The sequence below is a fragment of the Crinia signifera genome, chromosome 4 (genome assembly GCF_055691185.1).
Source record: "Crinia signifera chromosome 4, ASM5569118v1, whole genome shotgun sequence".
NCBI classification, from domain to species: domain Eukaryota; kingdom Metazoa; phylum Chordata; class Amphibia; order Anura; family Myobatrachidae; genus Crinia; species Crinia signifera.
The window spans coordinates 13,089,529-13,113,693 of NC_139220.1; the positions used below are offsets into that span (position 1 = coordinate 13,089,529).

At 48.3% G+C, this 24,165-nt stretch overlaps 1 protein-coding gene across 3 annotated transcripts in view; it reads right to left on the minus strand.

The window, feature by feature from the left end:
* The window catches only part of LARGE1 (LARGE xylosyl- and glucuronyltransferase 1), a 259,637-nt gene that overhangs the window by 192,282 nt on the left and 43,190 nt on the right, over positions 1–24,165 (minus strand). The window contains exon 1 of one of the 3 annotated variants that reach the window (XM_083181140.1): positions 3,823–3,843. The exons of the other annotated variants lie outside the window; for them this stretch is intronic. The gene's annotated coding sequence lies outside the window, so the exon portion shown is untranslated. Of the gene's footprint in view, positions 1–3,822; positions 3,844–24,165 lie in introns of those variants that run through there. 3 annotated transcript variants of the gene reach the window in all.

Consider the following 24,165-nt stretch of genomic DNA (forward strand, 5'->3'; position numbering starts at 1 on the left):
TGTTTCGGAGAAGGCCCCCACCCCCACCCCACCCTAACTGAAGAAGGTGTGGCCAACGTCTGCACGGATTCGGTATGATATACTGACGATATACCGACGGTCAAAATACCAACAGCTATTGACCGACGGTCAAAATACAACTGTGTCCATGTCGACTGTGAAGACATTCGGGTAAAAAAACTGTGAAAAATCCCATGTCGACCTCGCAACCTGTCGACCAAAAGTCATGTAGACTTTTTCACCTGTCTACATTCTATATGTCGGTATTTTGACCTTGTCGGGATTTTAAATGTCGGTATTTTGACCATATCGGGATTTTGACCGTCGGGATTTTGAGTGATAGCATAAGTTATCTCTCCGGGGCCGTAGACGCAATTAATTTATATTTAAAGCATAAGACGGGAAGATTTATTTTACACTGCAGCAACAATTGTGTACAGATTTTAGGTTCCATTACATAAAGTAGACAAAATGAATGATTTGTTTCCATTTGTAGAAAGCAAAATGATTATCAATGCTAAACCGCAATAAACTCTGCAATATAACACATACCCCCCTACCCTCCCAGAATGTCCACAAGGCTACCGAAAATTGGGTACCCCTCCCGCCCCCCAGAAAGGTGGGCAATCCTCCCACATGCTCCCGAACCCACTCACATCTCCGCTGCTTGCCGTGCAAATTACGGGATTTGCAGCTATTCGGGGAAGAGGGCGAGGCTAAAATTATGCAAATTGATTCATTTTAGCCCCGCCCCTCCTCATAGACCTGCGATGGCCTGATGACATCGATATTAGTCCCCGCCCCCAAAAGTGCCCAGAGAGGAGACGGTTAAAGTAGTTAAGTGTGATATAACATAGATTAAATCTGAGGCCCACGTTTATGTGTTTATGTCACCCTTTTTGTGGTGTGTATGTCGACACCGTCAGCACACTATTATTTCCCCCTTCACATTCACTGGGATGGTAAAGTGTGAGCAAGTCGATTTTAAAAAAATAATGAAAAAATCATGTTGACCTTTTACTTTTGTCGACTATCTGTCAATGCCGATATGTCCGGCCATTCTTAGGTGTTGACCTAGTCGATCATTAGTGGCCGACCCAGTCACCATCGACCGGATACCATAGGAATGCCTTACACTAGGGCACAAAGGGGTAATAAAAAAGGCCAAGAGAGGGACACATTAAAAAAAAAGCTAATTAACTATGTAAAAACGTACAGTTGTTTATTTTTAAACCAATAGCCGGATTCTGTCTGAATGGGCGGAGACCGTGGCCCGCAGCGCTGAGGCTGGATCACCAGAATCTCCAGCGCTGCGATGGAACCAGCGGCAGTTACACAGTTAAAGGGAGCGGACTGGGGTTGGCGTTGCGCGAGTTCCGCTGGGCACATCATTATACAGACGAGAAGTGACTCTACAACAAACACCATAAGCTGTCAAGTCAGGGAAAATCATATTTGTCCTGATCACACATAGCGAGATTTCCCCCAATTTGTCCTGATTTGTGAATGCTTTTAAGCTGCCTGTCACACCTAATCAGTCCACACACCAGATAAGATCCCAATTTGCCGAGTTTATTAGCATGCCTGGAGTAGGAGAGGTCACCCCGATTATTTATGACACCCCCTCTCCGCGCACTCACGCACACGTCTGCTGTCAAAGCTAATAAAATGGCAGCGTGCAATGTGCAGGCAGGCGGGAGATGAAAGATCAGGCAATTTGCCTATTTACTCCCAAGCTAGCAGCTAGCGGAGAGACAGCAGCAGGCAAGACACCGCCACACACCGGCAGCAGCAGCATCATCGCAGGAGACGGCGCCGGTCTGGTGATTATAAGCCACCGGGCCGGTTCTGTGACCGTCGTAGGAGGTGGTTGAAAATGCAGAACATCTTGGAGGATGCTGTTGGCCTTTATTCCAGACAATGTGGGACCTGCAATCTATATAACCGTCATCACAGATGGCGCAGAGCTGATTCAATTTACGGGGCCTGATTCAGAGCCGATCGCTGTTGTGCGAAATTCGCAGATCGAGCGATTATTGGAGGATTGCGGACGCGTAAGGGGAAACAGCGACAAAGATTATGGACCATAATCGCAATCCCGCCCACAGTTTGACTTATACCCCTTTCAGATCGCAATTTGACCAGGGTTCGGCACTTTCACACTAAACCCGGGTCCCCCATTACACAGAGGGTGACCCGGGTTTTACCATTCTTATAACCTGGATTGAATTGTCGGGTTGCTCGACCCGTGTTATACGTTTTGGTGCTTTCACATCGCACCTCGACCTGGGTTGATTCGTCATCATCCCGGCAATAACCTGGTTAAAGGATGCGGTGTGAAAGGGGTATAACAGGAACCCGGCGTTCGGAGGTGGTAACTGGATGTTTTCTGGGAGTGTTGTAAAAAAAGGAGGCGTGCCCAAGCGTTTTCAGGGAGGGACGGGTCCGTGACATCCGCACCGGTCTAAGTCGCAGATGATCGGTAGGGTCAGAGTTACGCGCGCTTGCACAGACTGGGGCTGTCATTCCATGTCTCTGGAATTGCGCACATATTTGTGGGTGGATAATGAATAGCGATCCATTCACAATAACTCGCAGACCGGCACGGGGCGGGTTTTCTTCCCGTCTGGGCTGCGGCTATCTGCCCTTTGTCAACTGCAACTTTCGCAGATCAGCGATCAGTTCTGAATCAGACCCACAGTGCGATCTGGTGCCGTACTGAATTGTCCAATGACAGAAGACTGGAGAGAGACACAAGGCGAATGTATAGAGATGAGCGATCAACTGCACCATTATTGTACGTTAAATCCTTTCCATCTGTAATTTCTATGCTCGCCAGTAATAACTGTTGTGTCCAAGTATAAAATACAATTTATGAAGCGGGGATAACGGCTTTCTCCAGAGTAAAGCACCAGCGCTATTTCTATCAAATCGCCAATAGGTAAACCGCGCAGAAATCGCAGAGTGCTCCGCTGGCATCTGTGTTTCCATAGTTACTGCGCAAATCACTTTAATCTTATATCATTAGGGTTAACCTGGCGCCGAACACAAGAAAGCGAACGTAGGGGAATGGAGTTCCTGCGAGGCTCCCAGAGGATTCCCAGCATGTTCCACATGCATAATCTGTATCGCTACGATCAGCGGGGACACGAATGGTTAGCAATCACAGAATTAGAATAAATGTTTACCCTGTTCTGCTCGATGGCGCGTTGTTTGCCATTTTGAACCTTTCTATAATTTCCAGTTCTAGAAACAGCCCCGCTGAATTGTCCAAAGCACAGGAGATGGGTGCAGATGTTTTAAACCTAGGCCCTTATTCTGGTTGACGTGAATTTGCGCTAGAGCGAGTCAAACAGAATAAGCAGCCTGGTGAAGTGATAAATCAGCAGCCAATCTGCTCATAACTGTCACTTTTCAAATGTGGCCTGTGACTTGACAGTTGGACGCAAATCAGCTGGTACTTTATACCTTCCACTCTATAACGTCACCAGTCTTACTACAACTGTCCCAGAACTACGAATGCCCATATGAAAGAAAAGAGGGGCAGTTTCTATGGAAACTTGATTTTAAACCTGTACTGGACCACACAGAAATAACTTACCTCTGCTACAAGTCCGGCTGTAAACAGCGGAACATCACGTGCTAAAAACGGACTCCCCGGACATTCCCTGCCCCCCTCGTGCCAGGCTATTTTGGGCACAGATGGCAGCTTTGAGTGGGATTCCAGCTCCTTTCTGTCCCTTTAAACGCTGTCACCAATCTATAAATAGCCGCTGCATCTCGCTTCACGCTGCTGAGTTATAATGAGCCGGAGATAGTTACCTGCTTGGGACTCCTCGCACATTACGCTAACTGCAGAGGAGTCACCCCGGTGAGGGACATCGCTGTCTCCGCTGTTTACACTCTCTTCGCCTCTCTCTGGTGTCTCAATGCAGATAAACTGGAAGGACTGTTGCACAGGCAGCGCCTGCGAGGCTGCAGGCAGCACAAATGAGCCCTGTTATGTGCTGCAGACACACAGTGACAATCACCACAACAGCGACGGCTCTCTGCATGTCTCACTGTCAAGTTCATTATAGTGCAGTTCTTATTTTGGCCACCTTATATTTATATCTGTCTATAAATATATTTATATCTATCCAGAAATCTCTCTCTCTCTCTCTCTCTCTCTCTCTCTCTCTCTCTCTCTCTCTCTCTCTCTATATATAGTGTCCGTGTGTCTCCGAAATACTGCCATCCGTTGGAAGCGAGTAAAACTACATCTCTTCCTCTCTCACACATACACAAACACAGCGGCAATCACAAGGTAGCAGACTAGCTTTCGCAGCATTTGGAACTCCGCATCTGAAAGCTGCAAGCTACCACTGGAACCGCGGGCGTAGGAAAGTGACGCTGCTGCACCGCACGGACTGTTCAACACTCTAATCGGAACTTGTTTCCTAGCACGGCGCCCACTTTTCCTAAGTACAGCACCGTAGGGAAATCGCATGGCATCGCATCGCATCGCATCGCTGGGCCATTATAGCGGCATGCGATGCGATTTTTTTATGTCATTTTTTCTATGCTCATTGTACCCCACTATATCGCATCGCATTGCATCGCATGTCCCGCAAAATCGCATGCAATCGCATGCGATTTAATAGGGTGTTCGATGCCATGACAATAGCTATACAATAATATGATTGTATGTCCCAAAAATAGGGTTAACGCATCCCCCCACTATCCACGCCAGCCCGCCAGGAACACGTCCTCCGACCTTTTCATTCCCCCACTATCCACATCGGCGTGGAGTTGATTATATACAGTGTGGCGAGCGCAGCGAGCCACCGAGCCCGAAGCGTGGCGAGCGCAGCGTGCCCCGCCAGGGGACGCGGATTACTTTACATGTATTCCGCGTCAACTCGCGGGTCTCACTGTGTTCGCCGCGCTCGCCATACTATATAAAATCAACTCCACGCCGATGTGGATAGTGGGGAAATGAAAAGGTCGGGGGACGTGTTCCTGGCGGGCTGCCGTGGATAGTGGGGGGTGCGTTAAACCTATTTTTGGGACATACAATCATATTATTGTATAGCTAATGTCATGGCATCGCACACCCTATAAAATCGCATGCGATCGCATGCGATTTTGCGGCAAATGCGATGCGATGGCCCGGAGCTGAGAGAGCAGTGAATAAATTACATAGGAAAATCGCATCGCAAATCGCATGGCACTTAAATGGCCCATGCGATGCGCAATGCGATTTCCCTACACAGAATAGCCCACTAAGTAAATTGCTTAGTGGGTGCCGTTCTAGGAAACCAGTACCCTCTAATCATGTCCACATTTATCAGCAGTTTGAGGTTGGCAAGCACAAGATCTCCACACGTCATGGAACGAAAAGCCCCAGCTAGTAGGTTAAAAACCTATTAGCATAAAATTCATATGCAATACCGGCAACTGTTCGCCCGCAGCGAATAATGTCATAAAGACATACTGATCATAATAAGAAACATTACCATGGGAAACACCAGTGTACACTGCGATTATATTGTGTATTATAATAACTATATGATGTGACCGGTTTCAAAGATTTTCTGGGCGTAACATTTGGCCCCCTTATCACCTCCAAAAAGGGGATGAATTTGCAAAAAAAATCACTGCTTCGTGAGGGGCTGCAAATTATTTTCCAGACCACCCACCAGGTGCGCAGGGAGAGTTCACCAACTGTCACATTTTCCAGAGCACAATGGTGATGCAGCGTTTTGTCACTTAACTACCAAACGAGGCAACCAATCACAATTACAATATTTTACAGCGAATGTACAGACCGGGAGTTTAATTTCGTATATGATGCTCAGACCACGGCACCATAGAAATATGTCCCTAATAATTGAAATGAACAATCCTACATAACGGATATCTCATTGCAGAGGAACGGAGGCTGGACTGCAGATTTCTGACCCCAATTAATGCTTGCGCTGTGACAAAGTGACGCGGGCAACCAGAATCCCTATAGGCAGGAGATACCGCGACAGTAAATTGCTACAAATCCAGCACAGGACCTTGTGACATAAACATTTAATTGGAGAGAAATATGAAAACTTGAGAGAGATTCCCGAGGCCATTACATGATACATATCTACAAATACACAGTTCCCTGGGGACCGAGGATCATCTTTCATCTTATACAACCAGGACTTGGTAAAGAGTCAAAAAAAAAACAACATAAAAAACATTTACTTTAGGTTGGAAAAACCGACTTTTCTCCCCGATGCTGAGGTCAGGCCGCACTAATGGCCAGACCCTGCGTATAGACGTAAATAGCGACGACATGCCGGCACAGAAACCAGGTGACACATACCTATGATCAGTGGCGGATCCAGAGGGGGGGCGCGGCAGCACAGTCCAAAATTCAAATAGCCACCAACTGTCATTCCATACTGACCCACTGGCAGTTGGTGGGGCTCCTCTATTTGAATTTCGAACCAAACTGGAGCGGCCACCGCTGACAATGGACTGAGTGCGGCGGGTGTCTGGGTCCGATTCAGACTGATCCGCTGCGGATTTCCATGGCGTTCGATATCGATAAACTGTGCATGCATCCTGTCTTGGGTATGTTGCCCATAGCAACAGTCCATCTAAGTAAATTTCCCCCTATGACTACATTTGTGTCCTAGACAGTGACCACGGATGCCACAGTATAAAGTTTCTCATCTCTGCCACCCCTGATCACTGCTGTAAAGTTGCGCGGCGCGAATAATCGCCGTTCAATTGCATTAGATGCTCTTGAAATCGTGTCAGTTCCCTTGACATTCTGTCATATCACAATTATTGGAACATCAACCACTTATCTTTCTCTAAAGCAATTCCCTGGGGAACAATTACCTTAAAATGTGCCCTCTCATTCAATCTTGTCATTACACCATCACTTACAGGCGTAGTTAGCGCCAGTGCCAGATTAAGCCTTCGGGGGGCCCGGGGTACTTTAGACCGGGGGGCCCCCTTGCACTTGTCATTACTGGCCGCACACTGCATGGGAGAATATTATACTGTCAAAACACAGAGTAAAGGCAGAATAAACTTGGTCAATGGTTAACTGCAGGGGATATATATATATATATATATATATATATATATATATATACACACACACCACATGAAAAGCCTGTGTTTGTCCCTCTGCCCCTTACTCTGGAGGAGACCTCACAATCCTAGTGCTGCCTCTGATTAAAAACCCTCACATGACTAAGCTGCTGCTGCTGTTCTCCATGGACCTGAGAAGCATGTAATGAGCTCCACCAATCAGAGCTCAGCACAAACTTCTCAGCCTCTGTCCTCTGGTGCAAAGTGTCATGGGACTTAGTCAACTCCCAGAAATGCACTGCACACTTGTGCAATTAGTGTGCCTTGGCTCCCGATGCTCAGCACCATAAATCATTGTCACATTGGCAGATAGGTGAAGCTGCAGCACTACCCCACCCATGCACAAAACCTTTAGCTAAAAAAAACAAATAAAAACTTAAAATTTTTTTTTTTTTAAATACATGACAACCACAGGGGGCCCCTAGCTAGAGGGGGGCCCAGGGGCACTGACCCCTTGTGCCTCCATTATAATCCGGCCCTGGTTAGCGCGGTGCGTCGCCTCGCAGTGCCGGCTGGCAGTCAACGGGAAAAGGCAAGAGTCCAGGATTTGTTTTTTGACTGAACAGCAAATAATTAAAAGGGCAAATTAAATTTCCACGTCAGCTGGCAATGTGGTAACGAGTTCAGACTGGAGGGAGAAAAACAAAAACATCTTTCTGTCCGGACTAAATATACAATCAGCAGATAATAGCCGAATGGGATGAGCGACTTAGGTAAAGCGTGGGTGATTATAAAAAGGATTGTGCCGATAACGAAGAGGCAATGTTTCCCAGAAAATCAGAAGCTGACGTAGTGTTTAACGCGCTACAGGAAAATAAGATCCCAAGGGGCGGGTAACAGCGGGTGTTGTGGGCGGAGCTAGTCTCCGTGTCCTTACACCTTGGACAGAGAAACTTTTTTTTATTTTGGCAGCTCCTTATAATCGATGGGGTGACCCAGGAACAATCTGGTTCTTGCCCATCGATGGTAAAAGTAGTCGCCAACGGTCACAGACCATTGTTGATTTCAAATGATCGATGCCCATCCTCTCAGTTATTGCCCCTGATTCCCGTTCACTTGGAATGGAGTGAACCCAGCCCCCTTCCGATTTTTGGGGGTATGTGCATGAGCAAGTGCGTTTTTGCGCATGTGTAGACCCGAAAACGAACGTCTATGGCGAGTTACATGGCGAGAACGGCTATGGCGATGTTCACAGCCGATTAATGGATTAAGGCCATTGTCCACGCAGCTGTCACCCTCCCATCTCTTCCTTATTCCCAGCAGACAGGGGCCCTTATTCTGGTTCACTCGCAAAGGCAAATTCCTTCTCAAATGGACAAAACCATGTGCACTGCAGGTGGGGCAGATGTAACATGTGTAGAAAGAGTTAGATGTGGGTGGGGTTTTACTTCAAAGTGAGATCTATATTGCAGTGTAAAAATAAAGCGGTCAGTATTTTCCCTGCACAGAAACAAAATAACTCACCCAAATCTAAAACTCTCTCTGCACATGTTACCTCTGCCCCCCTGCAGTGCAGCATGGTTTTGATCATTTGAGAAGGAATTTACCTTTGCAAGTGAACCAGAATAAGGGCCAGAGGCATAGAAACCACAATATTCTCAGTTTCACATTCACAGAGTCACTTTCTTGGGATCCAATAAGCCGTAAGTAAGTGTCTTTAACAGAAAATGCCAGCGCCGGGTGACAAATATCTGAAGAGGTGGAAGTCATTGAAATATTAACAATCGGTCATCACGGAGAATGAAAGTATATCGAGAAGCGAGGAGACCTATTAGCCGTCTCCATCCCCAGACAGGCGATACATCTCTGCCAGGAAACTATCTCGTGTCAGGATCTGCCGCGTGGCGCAGCGGGAGCCGGCTCTCCCTGCGATAAGAAGACCCAAGATGGCGCTCGGCGGTCCCAGTCAATGACATTCAGTCATCTGCAAATTAATTTAGTAAATGAGTCTCTTTAATCTCTTAATGATCCGCAGCCTAAGCCACCGAACTAGGATCTCATGATTGCAACTGAAATAAATCTATATTGAGCCAATTTAATAATACCAGGAATAATAATTGTGCTTTCATACCAGTCATTTGCATGCAGCTGCCAAGCCTGGAGATAATGGCTTAGCAAATTGAAAAATACATTGATAGAGCGATATACAGTAGGCAGCCGAAAATAAAGGGCTCATACTGTATGTTTTTGTGTACTTTCCTCGTACATACCTCCCAACATTTGAAATGTTAAATACGGCAATAATAGGTATTGGCCGACGGCCAAAACTCCACCCTGCCCCACCCAGAAATGCCCGTTTCTCCCTAAAGCTCCGCCTGCTTATCGGAACTGCCCCATAAAATGGCATACGGTCGGTTGGTTGACCTAAAGATGTTAACAGGTCATTAGGTCGACACGAGCATTAAGTCGACACGGTCTAGGTCGACGGTCAAAGGGTCGACATGTGGGTTTTCACTGTTTTTTTTTTTAACTGACATGTGCCGACAGGCGGTATTTCATGCCCTACCATGCACTAGGGCGAGGTGGGAGAATAAAATAGTGTGGTCGACGCACGGATGGTCGGGCATGGGTAATACCGTCGACAGTAAGAAAGTCAACCACTATTGGTCGACATATGAGAAAAGGTCAACAGGCTTTAGGTTGAAAGGTCAGCACAAGCAATAGGTTAATTTGAAAAAGGTCGACATGGATTTTTTCACATGTTTAGGTGTCTAGGTTGACATTCGTTGACATGGACACCGTACGAGTGTCCCGCTTCGCTTGACATACTTCAGGCACAGAGCATGCGGATCGACATACAATATGTCAACGATTTTTCATTTGTGAACATATGGTAAATCGACCAATAGTGTTCGACCTATTAACTGTCAACCTTAATACTGTCAACCACAGTCGACACCAGTTTTTTTTTTTGAGTGCCAATATCTAAGTTTCATCACATGTGACCAACTTGAGTTAAAACTCGTATTCTCGATTGCGTCGGACAAAATGGCTGATTCTTCTCCAGTGGCCGCCATCCCCCCACCTAGGCCACGTATATAGTAAATACTGGGAAAACGCCAACAACAAAAAAAAGTCTAAACTATTTACGTGTCGACTATTGTCATATCGACCTTTTCTATATGTCGACCTAAGCCAGGCATGTCCAAACGATGGCCCTCCAGCTGTGGTGAAACTACAAGCCCCATCATGCCTTGCCACAGTTTTGCTATTAGGGAATGCTAAAACTATGGCAAGGCATGCTGGGATGTGTAGTTTCACCACAGCTGGAGGGCCACAGTTTGGACATGCCTGACCTAAGGAATGTCGAACATATAGTCATTAGCTCCCAAACAATCACTGGATACAGGCGCAGATATAGCCCAGGCGCTAGTTTCACAGATGATAGAGCGGCACGGACAAGCACCAGTTAATATAATGATGGAACGGGTCAGTCCAGGAATCCGTCAGCCTAATAAACGAGTGTCTATCCAAAACATCATTTACCCTAATAACTGAGTAGATAAGTCAATCATCACTTAACCTACATATAGAACTGCCAATTAGCCTAATGACAGAGTCGTTAGAACAAGCAACAGTTACCCAAATAATTAAGTATTCACAGCCAAAACCTCAGTTACCCTAATTATCGAGTAGACAGCCAAATCCTGTTACCCTATTACAGAGCGGTTATCCCCAGCGTCAGTTACCCTGTGACAGAGCGGTTATCCCCGGCGTTAGTTACCCTGTGACAGAGCGGTTATCCCCGGCGTCAGTTACCCTGTGACAAAGGGGTTATCCCCGGGGGATTGGTACTAAATCCCGGCGGTCGGAATACTGACGGTCCAAATCCCGACCGCCGAAATCTCGACAAGGAGGGGGGGCATGGATCGGGGGCGGTCGGGATTTCGGCGGTCGGTATTCCGGCATCGGGATTTCGACCGCCGGGATTCTAACTGCATGCCATCCCCGGTGTCTGTTACTCATGATAGACCAGTTATCCGTGGCATCAGTTACCCTATGACAGGGCTGTATTCCCTGTCCCACCTCCCGCGACCCCCGCCCACAGTCTTGTGTGCAAGCGCCCGGCGAACCTGCTGCTTGTCCTTTTCTGCCTGCATGCACATGGGCAGAAAAGAGCAAGGGCCATTAAAAAACATCATACACCCGTGCAAATTTGCATGGGTGCGCATGGAGCAGAAAAAGGTCCTTTGACTGCTGGGTGCCGCTGTTGGCATCCTGATCGTCAGGATTTCATACCCAACCATTTACGCCAGTCATGAGTTACTCCAATGGGTTACGGGCATCGCTGAGTATAAAGATATCTTGGCTCTATAATTGTTTCCCCCAAGCAATCCTGCTCATAGCGCAGTTACCCAAGTGTCAGACGCAACGTCGCCAGAAAATCACCGGCGTGACCGATCCAGGCAACGAACACAGCGCGGAAATGTTAAAGAGGTGGAATTGGGCCATAGAGCAAGATCCTAGCGATAGATAAATAAGGTGGATAAAATAAATGGAGGGCAATAACGGGTAGAAAAAGAACATTTTGTCATTTATACTGAGATTAATAGAAAGCCAGGAGACAGATATCAGGAGATCAGAGGCAGATAAATGAATGTGAGGCAGCGGGGGGAGGGGGGAGAGTGAATCTCGCCACAACGCTCCGAATAGATTGTACAGCATGGAGGCGTCCGGCTGAGAGACCTGATGAGAAAATGCTCCAGCAATCAATACGAGAGAAAATGAGGGCATAAATTAGCGTTCTGCTCGGCGGAGACAGGGGTGCGTCTTTCCAAAACATGCCGCGTGGCGAGGGAACCGGGTTCGCAGCCGGAGAGAACTGAAGACGATTGGAAACTTTTGCGATAAAATATTCTGTGGAAAAATTTTAATAAAACTAAAAATTCTGTCACTCTCTCTCACTACGGTGACTTCAGCTCGCGGAACGCCGCCTCCAGCAGAGGAAGCCATATTGCGCTAATAGGTTATTGTGAATGTCAGCAAATATCAGCCTGGGCCCTGTGGAAGTCTCAGACTGACTGGACTAATTGGAGTTTGAAGCGGCGGCACTTGCTTAAGCTCTCCATCCCCAAAGGTGTCCTCTGGTCCCCCGCCATCTCCCCTATCTTCCCTCAGCCGTTCTGTCCAGGGTCTGCTGGCAGTACTTCCCTTTATCTCCTAAAAGGCCGCCTGGTAATTTGCTTCTGGGCTGTCACCAGAGAGAAGGGAAGGAAATGTTATTTTCAGGTTTGCTTATCTCGGCCTGCAATGCCATTTCCCCATCAGCACTGCAGCCTCTGAACGTGAGGGAAGGATCCATCGCCGCGGTGACTCTTCTCCCGTGTTCCAGAGCAGGCCCGGCCTCTTTCTTCTTAATAGCGCAGTGATTCAGCTGCCATGCTGAAGGCCCCTGTACTTAGTGGAGGGAGATAACGTGCTTCTGATAATGGCCCGTAATAAACACATCGGTAAGCCCAGGCTCAGCCGTTACTCTGATGATTTTTTTCTCTCTCTCCAAGAAATCTGTTACTGCACTGAGAATAATAATCAAATGCATGCGGCAGTCGGGGCGCCGGCAATTAGACCAATGGAAGACCAGCAAGTCAAGGAAGAAAAGGACAGGGCCTTCATCAGATAGAGATTTTCTGATCATTTGCTTGTGTCGACCATTTTTAATGCCGACCATATGGCGTCAAACTATCGACCAGATGCCCCTACTACTTCAACACTATGACATTAATCTGTTAAAACTAATCTGTAAATGACATCACTAAATACTGCTGTGTGGTGTAACATGTAAGAGGCACTATTACTATATGGCATAATGTGTAAGGGGCAATACAACTGTGTGGCATAGGGCCTTATTCTAGTTCACTCTTTCTGACAAAATCCTTCTTAGATGGATTTTGTGCACTGCAGGTGGGGCAGATGTTACTCGTGCAGAGAGAATTAGATTTGGGTGGCGTTTTACTTCAAAGTGAGATCTATATTACAGTGTAAAAATAAAGCAGCCAGTATTTACCCTGCACAGAAACAAAATAACTAACCCAAATCTAATTCTCTCTGCACATTTTACATCTGCCCCCCCCTGCAGCGCACATGGTTTTGTCCATCTAAGAAGGATTTTGTCAGAAAGAGTGAACTAGAATAAGGCCAATAGTGTCTAAGTGTGTCTCTACTACTGTGTGCTGTAATGGGCAAGGGGAACTACTACTATGTGGCATAATGTGTAAGGGGCAATACAACTGTGTGGCATAATGTCTAAGTGTGTCACTACTACTGTGTGCTGTAATGGTCAAGGGGAACTACTACTGTGTGGCATAACATATAATGGGGCGCTACCACTGAGTGTTTTAACAGTTAAAGGGCAATACTGCTGTGTGGCGAAATGGATAAGGGGCACTACTACTACTTCATGGTGTAACATGTATAAAGGACACTTCTGTGTTGTGTAATTTGAATTGGAGGTACTATTGTGCGATTTAAAATATGTGGGTGGAGGGAACCAATTCTCTTTCTGGCACACGACCCCAAAATGTCTACATATGTCATTGTTATCCATGAACAGCTGAACAAGCTTAAGGGTTACACCGAACAGTAGATTGTCAAGGCAGAACAACATGGTGGAGCTCTCAAAAGACTGAGGGGGAGGGATTTATTAACTCAAAAATGCTGTAAAAACCCCGTTATACATGTTTGCATCTGCCCCATCTGCAGTGCAGCATGGTTTTGCACATTTGAATGCATTTTTGCATCTCTAACAAAGCCGTATCAGGCCTTATATGCATTTGCATTTACTTGACTTCAGAGTTTACCTGCTAATGCATTTTTTACAGCACAAATGCACGTCTCGTTTACCATCGAACACCGAATGCCATGGAACGTCATATGCCGTCACCTGAATTTAATTCAGCTTAATATTAAATTACATAACAACAGTACAAGAACACCGAATGTCACATTATTAATGTTCGTGTTAATACCGGATCTGCAAGGAGCAGAACAATCTGAATTCTGCCAGTGCCGGAAAGAGACTCTGCCACTTCGCACAGAAGGAAATTAATAAGAAAGGGTATTAAAAAAAAAAAAAAGTCTGACCTTCTCTACAATCAGATGTGATCACAGGTTAAACGCAGTCACATTCTCGCCGCTTTGTGTGCAAAAATCCATTTTTCTCTTTATTCAAGTGATATTATAGTTATCGCAAGACCCTGGTCCTCTAGGTCTGGTGTTTAAGCCAACAGCATTTAACCCCTATTTGCAGAAAGTGCCGATGTAACCGGGAATTGAGTAATTGGCTGTTAGGTGCATTTACTAAAGGACAATTTATTTTCAGCCATGATGATTGTGAATCAGTAACTCACTCTGTATGTCATGGAACGGAACACTGTGTACATAGCCGCTCTGTTACCGGATTACACCATATTCAGGGATCTAATACCGTTTCTTCCTGATGTACCCAGATCTATTTGTCATAGGTGTAAAACCGTCCCAGGGTCGCCGCCACCCTAATAAATATTTCAGTGTCCCCCGATGACACTATCGTTATTTACCATATACTTGTCCTAAATTCCCTTGTACTCAGGGCTATTTTTCAGCAGGCTCCAGCAGGAACTGAGGCCCTTATTCTAGTTCACTCTTTCTGACAAAATATTTCTTAGATGGACAAAACCATGTGCACTGCAGGTGGGTCAGGAGTAAAACCCCACCCAAATCTAATTATTTCTGCACAAGTAACACCTGCCTCACCTGCAGTGCACATGGTTTTGTCCATCTAAGAAATATTTTGTCAGAAAGAGTGAACTAGAATAAGGGCCTCAGTTCCTGCTGGAGCCTGCTGAAAAATAGCCCTGCTTGTACTGTGCATACACACTAGATGATTTTTTTTTTTTACGATATGCAAGATAACAATATTGTTAACGGTATTTTCGTGCATACTGTATCATCTTGCAAAATAGGCCCAATTCAGGGCTTCCTGCCATTTGAAATCCCGCCTTACTAATGGATTTGCAGGGCTATTCGGGGACCCAGCCGTTCGCAAGCACCAGCTCAGACGAAAAATCATTTGTTGCTGACTAACCATCGAATGATTCCCCCCCCCCCCCCCCCCCCCCTGTAGCTCACAGCCGCCGCGTAGCCCAGGACTCGTTCGGTAGCTGCGAAGAAAACAGGGGCTTCCGGTCGGGTGCATAAGCGCGCCTGACTACAACTCATCCGGCCCGGAGCTGCGCTTTCCCAGATACCCAGCGTTTTCCTTGGCACGCCTGTGTTTTTCTTAACACTCCCACTAAACGGCCAGTTTCCGCCACCAGAGGACAACTTCCTGTCAATCACTGTGCGTTTAGAAAAAGTTGCAGGACTTTGTCGCAGGATGGCTCTGCGCTTGCATACTGCGGACCACACACATGCACAATGTATCGATAATTGGTCGCCGGGCGGATTCGCACCCGCGTGTTCAGGCATTCGCAACAAAAGCAACAGGATAGGCAGGAAGGGGGCGAATGTGGGCGACCGCCCAATGTTTTATGGCCATTCCCACAAAGTGCCGTGGAACATGCACGGCGCACCACTGAGAACGCAGACGCACCCATGCACCCTTGGGGGCGTCCAGATGATGACACGCCTGCCCCCAATTAGCGGACATCTGAAAAGTAAGTATAAACTTTTCAGAGCGAAGGCTACAGAAATCAGTGGTGAGCGACCATCAAAACATTCCATGCTAGTGCGGGGATTCGGTCGGCGGGGAGGCGTGCGTTCAGCAGGGCGGTGTGTACCTGCACGGTAGGCAGGGAATATGCGCAGACTAGCAAGCTGGTCTGAATATGACCCAATAAACAAGTGGCCAGCTCCTAGTGTTGCATCACAGTCTCTGGCAGACCCCCGCGGCCGATCTGCTCCCGGCTGAGACCGGGCTGCTGATAAATGTGCAGCAAAATAGGAAGAACGACCTAATATCTTATTTGTGCTGCATTAATTACTGACAACGAGAGTATTTTATGTACTGTACTTATTTTACGTCCACTTAATGCTAATAAACAACCGCAGAGTTCCACGGGGACGGCTGAGACATTCCCGGAGAAGACGATGAGAAAGGCCAAACACCTGCTCCATGTCTTCAAATCAGCGGCATTGAGGGAGAGAACGCCCACACACCGCCATGTATAGAAATCCTCGACGGCTCTCAGGCTTAGCGCTCGCATTCATACCGTGACACTTTACAGAAGACTCCGCTACTTTATGTGAATGTATATAGGTCACCGCTGTGTGCATTTCTCAGTAATTAAACACGCCACAATATACGCAGGGAATTAATCAAAAGTTTAGCGCTGGGAAGCCTCCGTTTAATTCCGACTAATAACATAAACATAGATGGGACACAATGGCGCCGTGTTGTAAGTGATAGCGTTATAAACCGTCTTGAGGGGGGAATTACGCAGAGGAACGGCTTCAGTTAAAAGTAATATATGTTTTGTAAATCGTCGTGCTGGGAGCAGTAACTCAGGGACACGCGTGTGTGCAAGACTGGCTTTTTTTAAATGTAATTCAGGGTTTGGGAACTATACAGTCAGGTCCCGGTAGGATCCCAGTCATACATGACATACAATGACAGCACTAGGTGGCGCTGTTCTGTTGCTCTAGGGCAGGCATGTCCAAACTGCGGCCCTCCAGCTGTTGTGAAACTAAAGATCCCAGCATGCCTTGCCATAGTTTTAGCATCATGATGGTCAATAGGTCACATGATAACAATTGGCACAACAATAGGTCACATGACAACGATTGGCACAGCAATAGGTCACATCATGTCGACATGTGACTCACATGACAACGATTGGCACAACAATAGGTCACATCAATGGTGTCAAACTCATGGCCCCCCAGCTGTTGTGGAACTACACGCCCCAGCATGCCCTGCCACAGATTTTATATACTGGATTGCTAAAACTGTTGCAAGGCATGCTGGGACGTGTAGTTTCACAACAGCTGGAGGGGCATGATTTTGACACCACTGGGTCACATGATAACAATTGGCACAACATATGGTTGACATGAGGTTTTGACAATTTTTTTGTTTTTGTTTTTGGAATTTTTTCATGCTTACCGTCCATAAGAACTACAACTGGGAACACCCCAAAAACCTTAACAAAAATCTCATGTCGACTTTTCCAAGTGTCAACCATTTTCAGCTAAATACCTTGTAGACCTTGTGCATGTCGATCTTTTAGGGGTGGACCTAGACACCGGTATCCCAATGAACCAAACCTGATAGGCTACAGTATGTACTTATTATTTATGTACTTATTATTTATTAAGAGTTTTGGAAACATCGGTCAAACCCATCAACGTGAAAAGCTCATGTCGACCTTTTTGACTGTCGACCTTCCCATTGTTGACCTAATGCTTGTGTCTGCCTGAAGGCCCTTTGGACTTTACCCATGTCGACCTATTTCAGGTGTCGACCTAAGGTCTGTCGACCTTCAGCGGTCCACCCAATGCATGTCGACCTAAAGTTGGTCAACCCAATGGACTATACCCCATTTAACCAATAGCCAGAGCACCTCGGGGAGCAGGTCAAAGGTCTACACACTGTCTAGGTCATTAAAGCCCCGTCCCCTGCTTTACAATACCTGAAATACCGGCATTGCACAGCAGTGGGGCGTGGCCACGAGGACTACGCCCCCACACCTGATGATCCACCACCCACCCGCCCCTGTCCCATCAGCGGCCCCGCCCCCACCACCTCACTGAACTGGCTGCCCTCTCCTGGGCCCTTATTCTGAATCGGACGGTACGGCCCGCGTGCGGCCGTACCGCCGATGTTTTTAGTCTGCACATGCGCAGAGGTCAATCTGCGCATGTGCAGCCCCATTCGCCGCAGACGTATTTCGTCCGCCGCAAAGGGGGGCGTATAGGGGCGTGAGGGGCTTCATACCCTCATTTCCCTATGTATACGCCCCGCGTTTCATGGGCGTTCCCATGCAAACGCGGGGCGTATGCATGCTAATCAGGGTATGACGCCACTGATGGGGGCGGAAAGCTGACGTCGCCGGATGTCAGCTCTCAGCCCCCATACAAGCTATCACACGGACGATTGTCCGTGTGGTCTCAGCTTGCGGGAGCTGCTGTGGCGTGCGGCCCTGCCTTCGATGGTCGACGACCATCGAATGCAGGGGGCAGCTCCCACCATGGTGGAGGCGTACGCCCCACCATTTTTATGCGGATCGCCAGCCGTCCGTGTACGGACGGCCGTGGCGATCCGTCTCGTGGGCGGGGATTGGTTTGTGCGGCCGGAGCACCGTGTGCGGCTCCGGCCGCACCAACCAGAATAAGGGCCCTGGAGAGGCCAGTCAGAAAGTAGGCAACTATGACTCATGTCGATCTTTTGACCATGTCGACCTATTGCATAATTGAATAATATCGTCCGAAATGACAACGCTGCTTTTTGTACACAGTAAGCACATAGTACTTAGATAGTGACATCATTTATCCCCCCCGAATGCTCCCATTTCCGGCTTCTGTCCCCCCTCGTCCCTGACAGCGCGCTCTGTCTGTCTGCAGACCTAGAAGAGGGCGCGGCAGAAGTGAAGAGTGGCCAGCACTGACCCAGGCCCGGGCCTGACCGTCGTCATGGCAACTGGAAGCCTGGGTGTTTATTTATAAATCCACAGCTTTGAATCTCCAAGCTGCCCCACCAATCCCGGAAAACGTTTGGTTTAGTAACAAATGCCATTATTAGGTGCCTCCGACATTCAGGACATAAATAGACATTTTACAGATCCTAATCCCCCCCCCCCCACCCCCATCCCCACCCCCAGCTCTTACGCCATCGTGTCACCCTAATAGTAAACTCGGCGTTCGGGGGTTCATTACCCGCTCTAGTCCTAATTCCGCTATTACCCATAATGAGAAGGGCGCCGCTTACTCCGTGTTAATTGCCTATTGTGTTACAAGGTACAGTAATAAGACAGAGGCGTCCAAAATCAGTGACAGAAAAACAAAGCAATTAAAAGAGATTGAACACGTCCATATATCACAAAAAGCTACATTTACATGTTACCACCCGCTGCGGTCGGTGACGGGCGCAGGGTGCGACAATTAATTATCTGAGCTAACTCAGTGTCCTTCGCAACTGCCGTTCGTTCGCGCGGGGACCAATGTTTTGTTACGGCACGAGCGCATTTCTGCACAGGTGCATACGCAGGGTGCGCGCACCCACTGCGAATAGTCGGATTGATGGGCGCAAGCACCCAGGACCGCTGCCGGGGGGGTGGGGAGGGGCGTGCGGTGGCCCATTAGCATATGTGAACCCGCCCAGTGGGACATGGGCCATGGGGGCAGGCAGCTGACATCACCGGATTGGGTCGACACCATTAGGTCGACATGCTGAAAGGTCGGCATGGGTTTAGGTCGACGGGTCATTAGTTCGACACAAGCATTAGGCCTACATGGGCAAGGTCGACAGACAGCAGGTCGAAATGTGGGTTTTCACTGTTTTTTTAACACGAATGTCGACACAGTCAACATAAGCACAGGATAAAGTGCACCGCTGCGCTCGCCATGATTCGTATATAGACACATTAGCGTTTGATTTGTGTTCCGTTCATAGAAGGCATCTCTTATATATTTAGCTAGATGTGTCAATCATGTGTGTGTATAACGCTGGGCGGAGTTAGTTACCCCCTCCCAGCGTTATACACACACCACCACCCGGCCTAGTAGCCTATCAGTGCAGAGAGTAAGTTACCCCCTCCCAGCGTTATACACACACCACCCCCGGCCTAATAGCCTATCAGTGCAGAGAGTAAGTTACCCCCTCCCAGCGTTATACACACACCACCCCCCGGCCTAATAGCCTATCAGCGCAGAGAGTTAGTTACCCCCTCCCAGCGTTATACACACACCACCCCCGGTCTAATAGCCTATCAGCGCAGAGAGTTAGTTACCCCCTGCCAGCGGTATACACACACCACCCCCCGGCTGCACTTTAACCCCCCCCCCCCCCGCACCCGCCACCCCCCGATCTCCCTCCAGCATCTCCCCCCTCCCGTACCTGGGAGCATCCTTCCCCGCACCCCCCACACAGCTCAGTGCTCAGGGGGTTAATACATACGTTCTGGCAGCAAGTTCTTCTGCTCTCCTTCTGCCTTGCCGCGCCCCCCCTCCCCCTCCCGGCAGGGGGGGGGGGGGTGGTAACCAGCTTTTTTCTGGGAGTGTCAGGAAATGCAGGCGTGTCCAGGTGTTTGGAGGGAGGGTCTGTGATGTCAGCTCCGCCCCCTATCAGCCTGATTCTATCGCGCACACAGACTGTACACACTGGGAAATCATCCGATGGTGAGCAGCTTGTGACTGGGATTGCTGCTAATCGCAGACCTGCGATATTTCCGCAGCCTATCACAGGGCGGGATTTCACTCTGGCAGGTGGCGGCTATCTGATCGCAGGGCTCTGCAAACTAGCAGAGAAGTGATCTGGTCTGAATGACCCCATATGCTTTGAAGATAGATAAAGTGGATTTGATAAAGCACCAGCCATTCAGCTCCCAACTGCCCTGTTATAGGCAATATTTGAAAATGGCAGTTAGGGGCTGGTTTGTTTATACTTTATCTCTCTCCACTTTTTCTCTCTCCAAGGCTGAGCACATAGACCCCATAGTTACAATGCACAGAGCCTTCCGCATACAACAGAAACCATAAACACTGTAAGATGTGTGCGTCTATGGGGCTGATTCTAAGCCGCATCTCTTGTTCACAGATGCTAATAGCGAGTTGTAGATAACCGCGTATGTGCACAAGCTAGTTACACACTTCTGCGTATCTCCGGACAATTCCGCGTAGGATGGTTCCATTGGTGCTATTCTGAGTCGTGTGTAAGGGGTAGAGACTCCCGTCTGACAGATACTAATGATGACAGTCACGGCTGTGATTGGAGAGGGACAGCGGTCGGCCCTCATCCCCGCTTCTAGCCGCACAGAACTTAGAATTAGCCCCCCTAGGACAATTTGCATTCTCACACGGCTAACCACATACAGCCCCGATATTGTCACGTAGAGAACTGCTCCACTCCCCTCTCTTTCTGTGTCCTTATTGCAGCAATATTGTATCCACAAAGTAACACATCCACAGCGGTCGCCTGCCAGGTTGTGTCGTAACGACTATGACGGTGCAGGATTCTCTTAAGCTCCATTTATGGCCTAGCCAAGCTCCGGGTCACAAGAAGGACCTACCTGTCCCACATCCCCATACACAGACAGACACATACACGGATCATTGCTTTGGGGAAATGTAATGGGCCTGTGAATCGCAGCCTTATATACGTGTGTGTGAGTGTGTGTGTGTGTGTGTGTGTGTGTGTGTGTGTGTGGTGTAGAGCTACACTTATAGAAACAGATGCATTAATATTTATATTTGGGTCTTTTGCAGATCGGCCTGGCAAAATCCAGTTGTAGAATGTACAGAAATAAATGAGAACAAGATGGAAAAATGAGTGTTGTGTCATACAGAGGTGGGTAAGACAATATAATGTTTCTGCACCAGTTTGGAAGGAGCATCAGATCGCTACTATGTGCTGCTGGGACCCTGCTCCTCCCACTATATAACTGTCAGTCTGTGACTTCCTGCTGCCCCCATTCCCCTCCTCACATCATGTCACTGACCCTGTCACATGCAGCCCTGTCCTCACTGACACATCACTCATCTCCTGATATACTCTGTACTGCTGGGGACCCTGCTCCTCCCACTATATAACTGTCAGTCTGTGACTTCCTGCTGCCTCCATTCCCCTCCTCACATCATGTCACTGTCCCTGTCACATGAAGCTCTGTCCTCACATACACATCACCCATCTCCTGATATACTCTGTGCTGCTGGGGCCCTGCTCCTCCCACTATATAACTATGTGGCTTCCTGCTGCCTCTATTCCCCTCCTCACATCATGTCACTGCCCCTGTCGCATGCAGCCCTGTCCTCACTGACACATCACCCATCTCCTAATATAATCTGTGCTGCTGGGGGCCCTGCTCCTCCTACTATATAACTCTCAGTCTGTGGCTTCCTGCTTCCTCTATTCCCCTCCTCACATGTCACTGCCCCTGTCACATGCAGCCATGTCCTCATTGACACATCACTCATCTCCTGATATTCTCTGTGCTGCTGGGGGCCCTGCTCCTCCCACTATATAACTATGTGGCTTCCTGCTGCCTCTATTCCCCTCCTCACATCATGTCACTGCTCCTGTCACATGCAGCCCTGTCCTCACTGACACATCACCCATCTCCTGATATAATCTGTGCTGCTGGGGACCCTGCTCCTCATACTATATAACTCTTAGTCTGTGGCTTCCTGCTTCCTCCATTCCCCTCCTCACATCATGTCACTGCCCCTGTCACATGCAGCCATGTCCTCATTGACACATCACTCATCTCCTGATATTCTCTGTGCTGCTGGGGACCCTGCTCCTCCCACATTATAACTCTCAGTCTGTGGCTTCCTGCTGCCCCCATTCCCCTCCTCACATCATGTCACTACTCATCACATGCAGCCCTGTCCTCACTGACACATCATTCATCTCCTGATATACTCTGTGCTGCTGGGGACACTGCTCCTCCCACTATATAACTCTCAGTCTGTGGTTTCTTCCTGCCTCCATTACCCTCCTCACATCATGTCACTGCCCCTGTCACATGCAGCCCTGTCCTCACTGACACATCACTCATCTCCTGATATACTCTGTGCTGCTGGGGACCCTGCTCCTCCCATTATATAACTGTCAGTCTGTGGCTTCCTGCTGCTTCCATTCCTCTCCTCACATCATGTCACTGCCCCTATCACATGCAGCCCTGTCCTCACTGACACATCACTCATCTCCTGATATACTCTGTGCTGCTGGGGACCCTGCTCCTCCCACTATATAAATCTCAGTCTGTGGCTTTCTGTTGCCTCCATTCTCCTCCTCACATCATGTCACTGCCCCTGTCACATTGCCCTGTATTGCAACTTGAGTTATAAGTGAAATGTGTTAAATAGAGAGCATATGATTTGGAAGGGGGTGTGTATTGTTTTGTTAAATTAAAAAGTGGTTACAGAGTAAGATGTACATTGATAGTGTGGTTGAATCATCTAGTTCAATGGTTCCCAAACTGTGTGCCGTGGCTCCCTGGGGTGCCTCGGGACACATGCAGGGGTGCTGCGGCTTGGTGGTCCAGGACCAACTCAAATTATGAATGGTTAATTATTTAGGAGCAAAACCAGTGCTGGTGGCTGCCAATCATAGAATGTGTACAAACAGAAGCAAATCCTGCCCTTTACCACATAACTGCCGCTAAGAATCGCATATAAACCCAATCTAATTAATTTTTTTGGACCTAGGGGTGCCGTGAAAAAAATTCTGATTCTCTAGGGTGCCGTGAATCAAAAAAGATTGGGAACCTCTGACCTAGTTGGTTATATATTCTTGTAGCAGGATGGTAGGATTTTGCTGTCATTCAGAATGCATTTACATAAACAGTAATAGTGGCAGTAAAAGATCTGACTTAAAACACCAACAGTAAAACAGAACAGGTGTTATATATTATACAACGTCTTGGTTGATGATGTCTAGGTTGACGTGCACAAAGTTGCCACTGGAAAAAAATTGCCACAAGAAAAAATCAACACAGAAAGGTCAACACATGTAAATGTTGACACAAGTGTGGCACTTCATTGGTGTCCATGTCGACACAAACGCGGGAGGGGGGTGTGCAGCGAATAGCGGGAGGGGGGTCGCGGGGGGTTGCCGCGCATCGCGGGAGGGGGGTCGCGGGGGTTTCCGCGAATCGTGGGAGTCGCAGGAGGGGGGGTGTACCGCGAATCACGGGAGGGGGTCACGGGGTGGGGGTGGGGTTCCGCGAATCGCAGGAGGGAGGGTCGCAGGGGGGTTGCCACGAATTGCGGGAGGGAGGTCGTGGGGGGGTGCCGCGAATCGCGGGAGGGGGGGCCCCGGGTTTTGGGGGGTCGGAGGGGGGTGCTCACCTGGTGGCGGTGGAGTAGCAGTGTCTTTGCTGGGCAGCATGGGGAGGCAGAGGATGT